A 16,633-nucleotide genomic window follows, 5' to 3' on the forward strand; every position below is an offset into this window, starting at 1 on the left:
CTTCTCTAACTCCCTTCTATTAGTCTATAAACTATATCAAGCGAAGCAATGGAAGTTAAGTTTTTTAACATTTTAGATAGTCAAGTTAGAAAAGGACCTAAAAAAAGGAACTCAGATTTAAAGTTCTGAATGCCCACTAGGTTTGGCACATTTTCTTTCTTCCAACAAAGTATCTTCTCTTAGAAATGGAGTATTTAGTTAACTATCCCTCTCGGGGACCTCGGCTATAATAAAAAAGAGGCCAAGAGACCACAGATGCAGACTCACTGGCTTTGCTGGAGAGTGACAATGAAGAACCAGGGGCAGAGTCCCACGGACACGGGAGCCCACAGCAGTCTGGACTACTAGAATTGGGTGACAAAACAAGCTAACTCTGTCTTCACAAAATTTACCTGTGTTAGAGAAAAAGTCAGTCTGTTGAGATTGACAAGGTAGGATTAGCTTTCCGACTCACAGAAGGCAACACCTGCTTTAGAGTGGACATTAGTAAGAGTGCTGACTGCTGTGAATACTTAGGTACTCGGCAACTCCTGACCTAAGGAACATGCAAAGACACAACCAACCAACCAACCAAACGCCCTCGGAATAATACAACCCCACTCCTATCAGAGCTTCACTTCTCTGAGTACATGCGGCACACAAAAGCGTCAGTTTCACTTCCCAACTCTGTTAACTGTTCCAGTGAAGACACACAAGAATAATGGTCTTTTAACATATCTGGCAATTTAGAAGTCTTCTCTTGAAGACGTTGCGAACGTCTAACTGGTGTGAGAAACTTTAGCTCTTTAAATGCAGAATTGGTTTCGTTAAACTTCATCTTCTTTTTCACATTTTGCAAGTATGGAGAAGTAGACACATTATATTTAATTAAGCAACCTGTCCTAGTTTCTGTATTGGGGGTTTTAATATCACTGGTTGGATCTTTTGTTTTGTCATCTTGCTCTTTTTCACAACCTTGAAATACCACATTCCTAGGATGCTTATTTTCTATTTCTGGTTTTTCTGACCCCAGATTAACACTTATATCATCAATGGTGTTTTCTTGGATTTGTTCCTTGGTTGCACAAGCCTCCTAAATATTTTCTCCAAATTTAACTTTTTCCTGACTCTTCATTGTCAGAATGTCAACAATGGCATGTCGCATATCTTCAGTAGGCTGATCTCCTGCCAGAATGGCTTTCTCATAGATTGCGAAAATATTTTCAATAGACTTGTAAGTGGTTCAATATGCACAAGGTATATCCAATAGTTAACATGTTTTTTGGCATCTGGAATATTTTTAATCAGGTCATTCAGTGTAACCAATACTTCTTCTTTTGGACATCCCTCATTAATCAGGTGTAGGCATTCAGAAAATGTCTTGTTTACCTTTTCAGTAAACAATCGTTGTTCATCTTCTTCTGCCATGGTAGTCCAGAAGGACCCAACTAGTTTTTCATTTTGTGCTTCGGGCTCAGGCTGGGTAACCACTGAGCTCGGAGGCCTTTTCATCACTCTTCCTTTGCCAGCTTTCCACTCACTCAGACGAGCCTTTCTCTCCTCTGCAGTTTCTCTGGGCTGAGTCCATCTACTATCAATAGCTGCTTTCACCATGGTATGTCTGTGGTGGTCAATGCTTTTTGACTTTTCTATCAGTTTAGTATTAGAAGACAAAGCAGGTCTGGCTACCATTTCAGATGTCATGCTTCTTGATAGTGTCTTATTTCTTTTTATGTCCTGAGAAGAACTGGTTTTGATAATAGACGAAAGTGTATTTAACTGTAATAATTCTTTCTCTCGAGGCCCTTTCCAAACTATAACACTGGCAGACTGATGCCTTGTTTCATGGCATCCTGGTTATTACTGTGGTGACTGCTAATAGAAGGTTGTACAAGTTGACTGCTCTGAGATGTAGTGCTCACAAATTTAGTGGCAGTCGTCATATGTGAGGCTCTATCACTTTTCACTGGTACACTGCTGGCATGTACAGGCTGAGACTTTGTGGCTTTAGAGACAGTAGCTGAAAGTTTCTTCATTGTTGCAGAACTCTCATCTTTGACTTGTAGAGGTTTTCTAAAGGAATTAATCTTAGACTGAACAGTTTGGCTATGATAAGATCCAAGCACAGGTTTCTTGGGCATTTGGGCATGTTAGCACCTTGCTTTGGTTTTCTGTAGTCATTTGTTTCTTTTTACTGTTGTTTTTAAGGTGACATGCTTGGCTTAACATCATATGTTGACCTTGGGGGTCATCTTTAATTGGTAACAATGGCAGAGTTCGATTATTATCCTCAAAATTAGGTGTATCAATTGCTATAGTTGAATTGGTTAATTCATTAGAAGCTTTTAAAGGAATACAGTTTTTTTCCATTGTTATATTATTCTTGATCCCTGTAAGTCTACCGACATTCTCTTTATCAACCATTTTTGCCTTAAGTTTCAGAACTTTTGTCTCTTCTTCGATCTGGCCTTCAGATGTCTTCACTCTCTGGTCTCTACCACTGGACAATATCTGATTTTCCTGTTTGTATGAAAAAAGTTTTTAACAGATACTCCTTGAGTTTTTGTCTTCTTTGCTCTCTGAACAGCAGACTGGGCCCTCTGACTCGGGGGCAGCTGCAGGTCCTGGGGCACGGCTGGGGTGCTTATCGCAGCTCCAGGCAGGGGGATGCGTCTCCAGCTCAACCACCACAGACTCCCTCAAGCCAGCGCAGCTGCACACTGCCCATATTGTATCTTCTAACTTGCTTTTTTTCTCTCACCATTCTGTTCCTGAGATTCATCCACTTTGATGTTAAGGCATGATTTATTCATATCAGTACTGTATATTATTGTAGCATATGACTACACCACAAGTTATTTATCCATTCTCCAGCTGATATTTCTATGTGGAGTAAATACTACAAATGATCTCATTCTATGTCTATGTCCAATCTCCTCTGACCTGATATTGAACTTGATACAAAAATTATATGATCATCTTAATAGATACAGGGAAAGCATTTGACAAAATTCAACATCTAGTTGCGATAAAAACTCTTAACAAGTTAGGCATAGAAAGGACATATCTTAACACAATAAAAGCTGTCTATAACAGGCCCACAGTTAACGTCATACTCAGTGGTGAAAGGTTGAAAATTTTTCCACTAAGGTAGGGAAACCACTCTCACCACTCTTATTCAACATAATATTGGAAGTCCTAGCTAAAGCAATCAGGCAAGAAAAAAATAAAAAAAGTATCAGAATTGGAAAGAAAGAAATAGAATAGTCTCTATTTGCAGACGGCATGATTTTATAGATAAAAAATCCTGAAGACTCAACAAAAAAACTGTTAGATCTAATCAATGAATTCAGTAGATTTTCAGGATACAAAATAACATACAAAAATCAGTAGCCGAAAAGGGGAAGATGGCGGAAGAGTAAGACGTGGAGATCACCTTCCTCCCCACAGATACATCAGAAATACATCTACACGTGGAACAACTCCTACAGAACACCTACTGAACACTGGCAGAAGACCTCAGACCTCCCAAAAGGCAAGAAACTCCCCATGTACCTGGGTAGGGCAAAAGAAAAAAGAATAAACAGAGACAAAAGGATAGGGACAGGACCTGCACCAGTGGGAGGCAGCTGTGAAGGAGGAAAGGTTTCCACACACTAGGAAGCCCCTTCGTGGGCGGAGACTGCGGGTGATGGAGGAGGAAAGCTTCGGAGCCGCGGAGGAGAACACAGCAACAGAGGTGCGGAGGGCAAAGCGGGGAGATTCCCACACAGAGGATCGGTGCTGACCGGCACTCACCAGCCCAAGAGGCTTGTCTGCTCACCTGCCGGGGCGGGCAGGGGCTGAGAGCTGAGGCTTGGGCTTTGGTTGGACTGCAGGGAGAGGACTGGTGGCATGAACACAGCCTTTAGGGGGTTAGTGCACCACGGCTAGCCGGCAGGGAGTCTGGATCTGCCAAGGGGGAAAAGTCTGGATCTGCCAAGAAGCAAGAGACTTTTTCTTCCCTCTTTGTTTCCTGGTGCGCAAGGAGAGGGGATTAAGAGCACTGCTTAAAGGAGCTTGAGAGACGGGCGCGAGCAGTGGCTAACAGCGTGGACCCCAAAGATGGGCATGGGATGCTAAGGCTGCTGCTGCCACCACCAAGAAGCCTGTGTGTGGGCACAGGTCACTCTATACACCTCCCTTCCGAGGAGCCTGTGCAGCCCACCACTGCCAGGGTCCCGGGATCCAGGGACAACTTCCCCAGAAGAACGCACGGTGCGCCTCAGGCTGGTGTAACGTCATGCTGGCCTCTGCTGCTGCAGGCTCGCCCCACATCTGCACCCCTCCCTGCCCCCGGCCTGAGTGAGCCAGAGCCCCCGAATCAGCTGCTCCTTTAACCCCGTCCTGTCTGAGCGAAGAACAGGCGCCCTCAGGCGACCTACACACAGAAGCAGGGCCAAATCCAAAGCTGAGGCCCTGGAGCTGTGCAAACAAAGAAGAGAAGGGAAATCTCTCCCAGCAGCCTCAGGAGCAGTGGATTAAATCTCCACAATCAACTTGATGTGTGAGATTTTGTATATATAGCTTTGCTTTCACCATTTATCCTAGGGTCCTGTCTGTCCATTTTATTTATTTTATTTTTTAACTTAAAAAACATTTTTTTCTTAATAATTATTTTTTATTTTAATAACTTTATTTTATCTTCTTTCTTTCTTTCTTTCTTTCTTTCTTTCTTTCTTTCTTTCTTTCTTTCTTTCTTTTCTTTCTTTCTTCTTTTTCTCTCTTTTATTCTGAGCTGTGTGGATGAAAGGCTCTTGGTGCTGCAGCCAGGAGTCAGTGCTGTGCCTCTGATGTGGGAGAGCCAACTTCAGGACACTGGTCCACAAGAGACCTCCCAGCTCTGTGTAATATCAAATGGCAAAAATCTCCCAGATATCTCCATCTCAACACCAACACCCAGCTTCACTCAATGTCCAGCAAGCTACAGTGCTGGACACACTATGCCAGACAACTAGCAAGACAGGACCACAACCCCACCCATTAGCAGAGAGGCTGCCTAAAATCATAATAAGGCCACAGACACCCCAAAACACACCACCAGACGTGGACCTGCCCACCAGAAAGACAAGATCCAGCTTCATCCACCAGAAGACAGGCACTAGTCCCCTCCACCAGGAAGCCTACACAACCCACTGAACCAAGTTTAGCCACTGGGGACAGACACCAAAAAAAAACGGGAACTACGAACCTTCAACCTGCAAAAAGGAGACCCCAAACACAGTAAGATAAGCAAAATAAGAATAAAGAAAAACACATAGCAGATGAAGGAGCAAGATAAAAACCCACCAGACCTAACAAATGAAGAGGAAATAGGCAGTCTACCTGAAAAAGAATTCAGAATAATGATAGTAAAGATGATCCAAAATCTTGGAAATAGAATAGACAAAATGCAAGAAACATTTAACAAGGACATAGAAGAACTAAAGATGAAACAAGCAATGATGAACAACACAATAAATGAAATTAAAAATACTCTAGAAGGGATCAATAGCAGAATAACTGAGGCAGAAGAACGGATAAATGACCTAGAAGATAAAATAGTGGAAATAACTACTGCAGAGAAGGATAAAGAAAAAAGAATGGAAAGAACTGAGGACAGTCTCAGAGACTTCTGGGACAACATTAAACACACCAACATTCGAATTATAGGGGTCCCAGGAGAAGAAGAGTAAAAGAAAGTGACTGAGAAAATATTTGAAGAGATTATAGTTGAAAACTTCCCTAGAAGTTTTCAAACTAGAAAGCTTCTGCACAGCAAATCATCAACAAAGTGAAAAGACAACCTATGGAATGGGAAAAAATTATATGTAAACCATATATCTGATTAGAGAATAATACCCCAAATATATAAAGAACTCATACAAATCAGTAGCAAATAAACCAAACAATTAAAAAATGGGCAAAGAACCTGAATAGACATTTCTCCAAAGAAGATATAAGGAAGGCCAGCAGGCACATGGAAAAATGCTTAACATTACTAGTAAGTAAGGAAATGCATATTAAAAGCACAATAGGACATCACCTCACACTTGTTAGAACAGCCATCATAAAAAATAAAAGAGATAACAAGTGCTGGTATGGATGAGGAGAAAAGGGTTTGGTGGGATTATAGATTGGTATAGCCACTGCAAAACAATATGGATGATCCTCAAAAAATTAAAAATATAATTGTCATATTATCCAGCAATTCCACTTCTGAGAATATATATGAAGAAAATAAAAACTCTAACTCAAAAGATATCTTTCCTCCCATATTCATAGCAGCATTATTTACAATAGCCAAGAGATGGGAACAACCTAAGGTGTACATCTATAGATAAAATGAATAAAGAAGTTTGCATTTCTCTAATAATTAGTGACATTAAGCATCCTTTCATGTGCCTGTTGGCCATCTGTATGTCTTCTTTGTCTATTTAAGTCTTCTGCCAATTTTTTTATTTTTAAAAAAATTTTATTAAGCTGTATGAACTGTTTGTATATTTTGAAATTTAATCCCTTGTCAATAGCATCATTTGCAAATATTTTCTCCCATTCTGTGGGTTGTCTTTTATTTTGTTTATGGTTTTCTTTGTTGTGGAAAAGCTTTTAAGTTTAATTTGGTCCCATTTGTTTATTTTTGGTTTTGTTTCTATTACTCTAGGAGAGGGATCCAAAAAAGTATTGCTGTGATTTATGTCAAAGAGTGTTCTGCCTGTGTTTTCCTCTAGGAGTTTTATAGTATCTGGTGTTTCATTTAGGTCTTTAATGCATTTTGAGTTTATTTTTGTGTATGGTGTCAGGGAGTGTTCTAATTTCATTCTTTTACATATAGCTGGACAGTTTTCCCAGCACCACTTATTGAAGAGACTATCTTTTCTCCATTGTACATTCTTGCCTCTTTTTTCATAGATTAATTGACCATAAGTGCATGGTTTTATTTCTGGGCTTTCTATCCTGGTCCATTGATTTATATATCTCTTTTTGTGCCAGTACCATACTGTTTTGATGATTGTAGCTTTATAGTATAGTCTGAAGCCAGGGTGCCTGACTCCTCCAGCTCCATTTTTCTTTCTCAAGATTGCTTTGGCTATTCAGGTTCTTTTGTGTTTCCATACAAATTTTTAAGTTATTTGTTCTAGTTCTATGAAAAATATCATTGGTAATTTGATAGGGATTACATTGAATCTGTAGATTACTTTTGGTAGTATAGTCATTTTGACAATATTGATTCTTCTAATCCAATAACATGGTATTTCTCTCCATCTGTTTGTGTCATCTTTGATTTCCTTCATCAGTATTTTATAGTTTTTTGAGTACAGGTCTTTTGTCTCCTTAGGTAGGTTTATTCCTAGGTATTTTATTCTTTTTGATACAGTGGTTACTGGGATTGTTTCCTTAATTACTCTTTCTGATCTTTTGTTGTTAGTGTATGGGAATGCAAGAGATTTCTTTATTAATTTTGTATGCTGCAACTTTACCAAATTTATTGATGAGCTCTAGTAGTTTTCTGGTAACATCTTTGAAAGTTGCTACGAGAGTCAAACTTAAATGTTCCCACCATAACAATTGAAATCACAAAATGGAAGTCTTGTGAGTTGAAGGGTGTGCTAACTAACCTTATTGTGGTAACATTTTGAGATATATATATATATATGCATGTATGAATCATGTCATTGTATACCTTAAACTTACATAATATGTTAAGTCAATTATACCACAATAAACCTGGAAAGGACATTGTAGAACATATGTATTCTAGATATTTGCTATTTGCTTGTCCTTTTTCTGCCTTTCATCCTCTACAAACTCATATTTCAAATTTAGGACCAGTTTAAGTTTCCCCCAGTGAGTTCACTCTAAAAGCATCAGAGTGGTGTGTAAGTGTTACTTGTTTCACAGAGGAAATGGGGGAGAAATTTATATATCGACTTAAAAATTGTATGAGACATTTTACTTTCTCTGTATTCCTTTTTGCCTCTGCTGTCCCCAGGCACTTCCTTATGTTAGCTCAGTTTCTACACAGTGCCCAGCAACATGGTCTGTCTCCATTTCTTCCCAGAATGCCTTTCTGATCTCTTTCTCTGTTAGGCTACTCTGATCCAGTTCCTGCCTTCCAAATTGCATAAGCACACAAAATTCCATTTTTTTTTCTTCCTTTAGTTTCACTTTGGAAATGCATTGATTCAGGTCTTTTTTTTTGCACATACTTTAATTGCATGAACTTTAATTGAAGAATATTCATGTCCATTCTAAGAAAATGCGAACCCTAAAAAAGAAAATCCTGAACGCAGTACTTTTAGTTTAGTTTTTTTTTTAATTGAAATGGAACAAATTGAAAGGAAAAAGTTTGTTCCAGATGTGTGAAGAAAGCATGTGTGATTTTGTTGACTGTTTTCTTTATAAATACTTTTGAAAGAAATTCATTTCCAGGTAGCATGTAGTCATAATGAATGACTTCAAAAATATGTGCTTAAACATTAAGACTAATTTGGTATTACCAAAAGCATAATGGCCACAAATTCCCAATGTGTATTTAACAGTAAGGTAGAAAATTCACAGAAAATACACATCTGACAGACTCACATACCATGCCCATAAACAGAGACACAGACCCAAACACACACATACATGCTCCTCACCCCATACAAATACTTCCTTTCAACCATACTACATTGTCTCAGCTCACTTGGTTTTCTTTTTCTATCAACCCCAGTTATTTTGAACAATTTCTATAATTCTTGCCAATATTTTCCTCTCACAGAAAGGCTCACAGGATTGACTGTGGTGTCCTGTCCTGGCTTCACTCTCTTCCTGGGTCTCGCAGGTTATCTGTGGCAAGAGTAATTAATCTAACAGCCATGAGCCCTTTCACTGTGTAGTTGCATCTTTCGTGCCAGAGGCACAGGCTATTCTCAGGCAGAATCATGAGTGTGGCCTGAGCTATCATTTGTATGTGATATTTGTCCATTTTATTTGTGTTACATTAAAAAATAGATTCAAATCAAGGATGTTTTCATTCTGTGTTTAAATATTTGTTCACTTATATCCAAGTATCCAAGTATATTCACTCTTTTTCTTTTTTTTTAAACATACAGTGCTATAACCTGCAACAATGGCACACATAAAACTCTACGTTATTCCCTTAACTAAAATATACCAAGAATAAAGACACTACCAGCAATTTACAGGAATATAAGAATGAACTTAGTGAAGACAGAATTAACTGTGTGCACATTTACATGAGCATAGCACTCATCATTTTGCGGCCTCTAGGAAACTGGTTGGGAAGAGAACAAACACTTTTTAGATATTAAGAGTTAATTCAAATTAAATCAGCTTCTCCAGAAGTATGATGTGTTCACATTGGACCTCATGTTGCTTTTCACTATTTCAATATGAGATATGTCCCTGTATGTGGCTTTACTCATAGTTCTTTCCAATTGCTACATGTATATAATTATAAATTGGTCACATTCATTTTCTAGAATGTCATATAAATATATTGCTGGAAAGCCATCTCTCCCAAAACAAGTAACCATTATTTATCTTCCAAATTGTTTTTCAGCAAGGAGCTACTGAAGAGACTTTCTCTCTATAAATACAGAAACAGAAAGTTACTGTTTAGGTGCACCAGGCGTGCTGTATTCTCTCGACCTTATGCTATTACAGAGATACTACAGTTAGTGGAACAATGCAGCTTCCAGTTTGACTAAAACATTTTAAAGAAAAGAGTATTTTTAATGAAGTAGCTATTAAAAAATTACCATCCAATTATGGGCAAAATCCTAAGGTAATATTTGTGTTCCACAAAGGAATCTGTGATTAGGCAAATTCCTGAACTAACATTTGATATTCATCATGTCACTTAATTCTGAGCCACATTCTTTCTTCTCAAGTGAGTGATGATGAAACCAAAGTCTTTTTTTTAATATATCCATTAATAGTTGAATTATACACAAATTGATTTGAATTTGTCTCATCCCTAAATTATGAGTTTAGTTGAAGTTTCTAGGAGTAGAATTGTTGAACATATATAATATTTGCTTGGTCACTACACCTTTTGAAATATTCTCTGTGGATATGGGTGCTGGTGTACTGAACTCCTTACCATAGGCAATTTCTGATGTCTTAAGAAATGTTAAACAATTTGTGGGGCAGATGTTATTTCCACACGTGGCTTAGAAAAGCATTGTACTTCTGACATATGGGCCTGTTCTGATTTTAAAGGAGAGGAAGGTTTTTATGATTTTATTTTTATGGACACATTTAATTATATATCAAGGGGATCTACCACACACATTTTCACAGAGGGCATTACACAGTTTTATAGTGTGCCTGCAGCTTCCTAAAAAGTTACCAATATCACAATTACAGTAAAATTACTGTGCAATTATAACAACAGCTTCTTTAAACACTATTTGTAGATGTAAAATTGTTTTTATGAGTAATACATAACATTACTATCTCATTTTAGAAATCTATATTGAATAAAGCCCATTTGCCAATATTAAGTTTCATTCATATAAATTCTCTTTTGAAGAAATACATGTTTAAGTTAAAAATATTCCTCCTGCATTCATAACTAGAGGATAAAGCTCATCAATATGAACAAACTCTAAAAATAGATATTTAAATAAAAATAAAGATGAAGTACTGATTTCTACTCTTTTCATTATTATATCTGTTACTGGCTTTACATCCTGAGTTGTGTTCTGATAATGTTCTTACTTCAGTTTAAATACATGTGTAAAGCACATGTATTTTTCTTTTCTCTGAATACATTTTGATTGAAAAATAACATAAGAAAAACAAGCCTGCCACTCATATTTGCAAGGCCTGCTACAAAAATACAAACAGAGGCCCACATTTCAAAATCTAAATATTTAAAAATTACAGATCTAGCTAATAAATTGCTAAATTAAAAAGTTATATTTTCTCTCAACAAAAATACCTTTATACTGACAAAATGAACACTATATGTAAAGTCTAATTTTATATGACTAAGAGTCAGCACAATGCCAAAGATGACTGTATTGAAATATTATTTAGCATGTTGATGCTCTAACCATATTAGTAAAAAATATAAAATGTAAAATTCACATATGTATTATAATATATAACATATTGTATGTAATTTATTTTTCTTGTCTTGTTTGGTGACTACCATTCGATAGGCAGAGACCTAATCTTCTTCCATAGTGCACTCCACCTTCTCCATCAGCTTTGCCTGGTATCCCCATGTTCAAAGCTCTTTTGGTCAGCATCTCTAGAGAGAGCAAACTTTGTTTTAGAATTCCTTTGGAGTCCAAGAGGGGTTAAAATGTTCCAGATTCAGGACTATGAAAATCTTCACCTTTGACCTCTCTTCTGGATGTTTGTCTTTAGAGGTACCCATTGGCTCCAGTTGCTGAGTTCCAAAGTTCTTAATAAATACATAGAACAAAGTTCTTAATAAATACATAGGGCAAAGTGTTCTTATGTTTTGATATGAAATAGGTTTATTTGTGTTAATTTTAAGTAATCTGCAGTTTGTTTTGATTTCATCTTCAGTCATGAGTTACTTGGAAGAGTCTTAATGTCCATTTGGTTAATTTTCAGTTACATAGAAGCAAAGGCTAGGGGTGGGTTGGTTGTGAATGTGGTGGAGAGACATGGAGATTTTTGTTGTCCGGGTCTCTGGGTAAAAGCAAGAGGAGAGTCCACTCTTTCTCAACTACTTGATCTGGTGGAAATTTTGCCCATCAGAGCTCCTGACACCCAGTGGGTCTCCCCAAAGCCTTCCAAAGGACTGAATGCAGGAGAGAGACTAGTTCTTTAATTTTCTGTACACATAAGATGTCTTCTGGCATGAACAGGCTGGGAATTCACAGGCAACCACAGAGTCTGTGGTCTTCACCTCAGGATCTAATCCACATTTCATATTCCTCCAACCAAATGGACTAGATAATCTGGCACCTGTACCCTGGAGAATTCATGTCTTCAGATCTATACATATTATCTTCGGAATTTATCAGAAAGATTATTTTAGTTGTATGGGATTGTAGCAAAGAATGGGGGAAAAAATCAACAGCAATGTGTGCTCAGATTGCTATATAAAGTGGCAATTGAAATGCATGCCTAATTGAAGAACACAATCTAGGTGAGTTACACATTAGTACAAATTTTATTCTAAAGTCCAGTAGACAAAACCAAAAAATGGCATATTAGCAAGCTTACCACTGAAACCTCCTTGGGAGAGCACTACATTGGAGATACAAAGAGTTTTAGTGACTCCAACAAAGCTAGTTATTTCTTCACCTGGGGATCAGATTACTGTGTTTGTTTCTTTGTTTCTTTTGGTTGACACTATGTTGAAGTCATTAGGCTACTCTTTGAACACATGTTGTACAACATATACCTTTATACATGCACAATACATTAAACCCAGTGAGGTGCTCCTACTGAGACACACAGTGGGATGAAGACTCAGGAAAAACAGAAAATTTGGGTCCCCCCTCTCATGCCTAAGCTTAGGTAAAGAGAGATGAGTTGTTCCAACTATTGAAATAGATATTTTTAGCTTGCTAGTAACTTTTTGAAACACACAGAGTTGAATTAGTGCCAGTGAAATGTATGTTCAACTTGATGTCACTTTGCTTCCCATGTTTCAAAGGAGGTTAAAAAAAATTCTTTCTATCAACTTATAGGTAATAGAAGAAGATATACAAGTGTTGTAGGGTATCATAATGAGACCAGTTGGATACTCATATTTTGGAAAGAATCAAATATTGTTATTCCTGATATTTTAGAAAAACCTGAACCAGATGTATGCTTTTATGTTGTTGCATTTGTTTTCTTCTTAAAAGAAAAATCAGTACATGTAAAATATATTAGTTCTTACTTTTATTATAACTAACAGAATCCCATGAGATTTGCTTAAATCTTAGTAATTTATCTAAGTATATTTGCTATTAGCTTTTGGAATATATCCAGAGAGCTTATGCTTAACATTTTAAGAAAACAGTTACTGCCAAACTCAAACAAGTGCAAGTTGTGACTCAGATTACTACCAGAAGTGGAGTAGCAAAAATATCTTTTATATATGTGTGTATGTATGCATATCTGTGATTTTAAAACTAAAAACCATAATTTAAACTCTTTTTCCAACCTCACCATGCACTTTTCTCATAGTTATAATTTTCTGGAAGGAATTGAATCTTAATTGTAGAGTGCAAGTGTAATCCAGGCTAAATGTGTTCTTTCTAAATGTATATATGCACTAAATGGGTTTACTGTTGTAATATCAGAAGCTTCACTGATAACTCATGATTGAGTATTAATGCTGAAGTAAAGATGCTAAGCTCTTCTACATAATGCCATCCAGAATAAAAATACAACAGACAAAATGAGCAGGGCAAAATAATATGCTTCAAAAACAAATAAGTACTTTTCTACAACTACAAAGCTGAGTAATTAAAATTGAGGTTGCCATCAAGCAGCAAGTATCCTTAACTCTCTGACTAAATGGAAACAAGGAATCATTATTGATCTGAATACCAAAATTAGAATAAGAACAATTTATAAATCTTTGCAGTTCTGAAAACTTAATTATATGGTAAATATCATTTAATCATATAATTTTATTGCTTAAAGGAATCTGAGTTCCCCCAATCTCTTCATTTTATATACGGGGAGATTGTGAGCCATCAAGATGAATTGACTTGCCCAAAGTCACAGAAACAGTAGTAAAGACAAGAGTTTAATACTCAGGTATCTTAAATCCTGTCATGTGGTCTTTGAAGTCTACCAAGCAAGGAGTGCAACAAAAGATTGTTTCAGGACCATGTCTATAGTTAAGGGCAGAGTTTGTCAATAGGCAGACCCATTTCTGTCTCTTCAGGTTTTGCCACTTAGCAACTCTATGACTATGGTAGTTTCCTCTCTTAGTGTCAATTGTGTATCCTATAATATGGAGATAATTACAGATTTTATCCCAAATGGATTTTTTGAAGAATAGATGAAACGATTTATGCAAATGCTTACCATGTGATAGACACATGGTAAGTACAGCATAAATATTATTTGTTATTTTTTATTATTGTTTATCATCAGAACATTCTAAAATTTCAATGGGTGCCTTTAAAAATCATTTATCTCTGTGAAAGAACTGAAGTTAAGACATTTAGTTTCTCTCTGCTTTCTTATCGCTGTTGAGATTTCCTACTGATCTGTGTAATTTAGAATGTCCAGTCATAGAGACAGAATTACATGAACAGCTGTCTTCTCAGTTAAATGCTTTGAATTAATCATTAGAATTAAAAATTACCCTTTGTGATATTATGAATTATATTCATATTATTGAACAGAAATGAAGGGCAATTATGCATTTTTAGTAAATTTGGCTGTGATCCCTGTCTTTCCTTTCAGTTGCTGTACAGTTTGTCTTAAAGTTTCCACAGGTCTCTATTCTTCATTCTTATTAATAGTATTCTAGACTGCATGCCTGAATCAAGTCAACAACTCCAGCTGGCTCATCCATTTTCAGCTTCTTTCATCTCTTGGTAGTCTGTGTAATACTTTGCTGCCAGCCTTGTCCAAAGGAATGAGTGCAGAGTGAGTCCATGATGCTTATTCCGGCATTCAAGGTTTGCCATCCCTTGTACCTTAATGCTTTCATTATACTTTACAACTTAGTTCCCAAACATATAACTTTCACTCCCAACAGCCTTTTATATCACTATCTCCCAAATACTACAGATACATTTTTATTTTTTGATCTTTTGGTGTTCTCTTTATCTTGCCAAGAATTTACCTTAACCAAGGTTCCCTTGGTGATTATTGTCTAGCATTTGGTTCTATATTGATTGTACTGGTATTAAGATGCTTTAATGCCTTTATTGTTTTATAACTTCCACAAATTTTGTGAGCTTCTTAAATGATACAACAGCCAGGAGGCAGCACAGAATGGACCTTCAAGCAATGTTGTTCAATTGACTTATTGAAAATAAGATAGTAACTTCAAGGTATGAAATGTAATAACTTTTGCAGAGTACAGTGTAGGATGTGAGAGCATATGCTTTTCTAAATGTAACAGATCCTCTTTTCTAAATGAATCCTCAAATTTTCATAAATACCCATTTCCAGATTTGAGTTCACTTCAGGAATCATTTGGTAAGCATTTCAAATCAATTTCAAAGAGATTTTAGGTTTCAAGCCAGCACATTTTCTCTTCTACAAACCCATAGTGCTTTCCTCACTCTATAAAGAGGCACATTATATGATTGGAGGGATTTGAAAGCAGATATAGCTGTACTTTAATACTTAGCAAGGGTTAAAAGTTGAACTTGAGCTTTGGAAAGAGATGGAACGTACACCTTTTCTCTTTACCAACTGTGGAACAAGTGACCTTAATGTTTCCCTAGGACATTTTGGATTTAACATCTGCTGTGAAAGACGGTGCAATCGAAGTGCAGCCTCACTTCTTCCAGCCTCTCAGGAGACCCTGCAGGCTGCCATTAAATAGTCATCCAGGTGTTAGAATTGAACTCAAATGTGAACCAGCCCCTGAAGTCTGAGATGAAATCTGGCCAAGCAGTTCATGAAGAATGTTCTGGATTGTTCTCCTGACATGTGAGCTCTTCACCATATGAATTTGTTTTATTTCTTCTTCTCAAATGTTATTAGCAGGAAGACATAATAGATTTGGTTCAGTAAATTCATTTAAAACATAGAAAATAAATTTTGAATTTTATACTTTTTTTACACCTCCAAAAGTGATTTTATAACTCAAGAACAGCTAACATAAAATTTGCTGACCCGTTTGAATATAAGTTCCTAGACTGACATGATGTATCATCCTTGGAGGAGATGTTTGATAAGATATTAAACTAGACTGGAACAGAAAACCTAGGAGCACATTTTTCTCTCATGTCCATTTCATATAACCTGGAGTGTCTTTATGCTATCTACATTTTTGTATTCTGTGAAGCTCCTAAAGTTTCCCACAGAAAGCATAATGAATATTTGCTAAAAGAATAGATGAAAAGAAAGTTATTTACACATTTATTTTGGTGGAAAACATCCATGTTAGAAAACTAGACCTAATTTTTTTATTGTTTTGATGACAAGTAAGAAAATAATATTTTAGGAATAAGGAGGTTCACATATTGACTAAAAGTTTTAAATTCATTTTAACTTCTAAAATTCCACATATTGAAATTGGCTTTACATTGAGAGCCTCTAATTACCTATTTACATTGAAAGATGAATTCATATATTCAAGTATAACATCATTCAGAAAAGAACATAAATCATATGTATTTTTATAAAGGGATCAACAGATTTTCATAAAGGGATCCCCACATGACCACCACCCAGATCAAGAACGAGCATTACCAGCACACCAAAAAATTCCTGGTAACTTTCCCCATTAATACCATTCCTTCCTCCACAAATTAACCATTATTCTGATTTTAAACACCTTATATTAGTTTCAACTCTTTTTTTGAAGTAAGTATAATTATACATTATATACTCTTTTATGTCTTTTTTTAGTTAGTATTTTATTTATGAGATTCAGCTGTGTGATTCCTCTAGCAGTGGCTTGTTCATTTTATCTGCATAGCATAGTAATTCATTTAAGATTTTTATACAG

General features: G+C 36.5%; 1 pseudogene; it reads right to left on the reverse strand.

The window, feature by feature from the left end:
• Positions 1 to 613: 613 nt before the first annotated feature.
• On the reverse strand, positions 614 to 2,792 carry LOC136120226 (cytoskeleton-associated protein 2 pseudogene; annotated as a pseudogene).
• Between the last annotated feature and the right edge of the window lie 13,841 nt (positions 2,793 to 16,633).

The sequence above is a fragment of the Phocoena phocoena genome, chromosome 3, assembly GCF_963924675.1.
Source record: "Phocoena phocoena chromosome 3, mPhoPho1.1, whole genome shotgun sequence".
Lineage (NCBI taxonomy): Eukaryota > Metazoa > Chordata > Mammalia > Artiodactyla > Phocoenidae > Phocoena > Phocoena phocoena.